This window comes from Brassica oleracea, chromosome C9 (assembly GCF_000695525.1).
Source record: "Brassica oleracea var. oleracea cultivar TO1000 chromosome C9, BOL, whole genome shotgun sequence".
NCBI lineage: Eukaryota > Viridiplantae > Streptophyta > Magnoliopsida > Brassicales > Brassicaceae > Brassica > Brassica oleracea.
The window spans coordinates 34338864-34339330 of record NC_027756.1 but is presented as its reverse complement, the minus strand read 5'-3'; positions in this window follow the sequence as shown (position 1 = coordinate 34339330).

Sequence of the window (467 nt, the reverse complement as noted above, 5' to 3'; positions counted from 1 at the left end):
TGCGGTGTATATAATGGATGTCTGTTTGGGTTTACTTTGTTTAGAGCGGGTTTGAAGTGAACATGAGTTGTCGTCTCATATTTATCTCCGTTGAGGCGTTCAATCTGTTAGTTCGTTCGAGAGGTGAGTTTTCGTAGAAATCATTTACGATTTTTCGGGAACGTTGAGTTATGAACGAAGAGACATGTTTTAGGAATCTCGTATCGTTTAGATATCATGTCTTTGAGATGTTTGAGACCAATGCGATGGGTTTAGGGCAAGACCTAAGTTTACTCTCGGTTTTAAGGTTGGTACGGTGACTAGCCGGCTATCGGTTTTCCTGTTGCAATTTCTACCTGATTCGTATCGATTTAAAGTCCGCGATAGGTTCTCGGCTTATACAACTTGTATGGTACGAATCGAGCATCTTTCCAGAGAAAATTTTTAAGCCAACTGGAAGTGCTAGACCAAAATTTCAGATTTTTTTT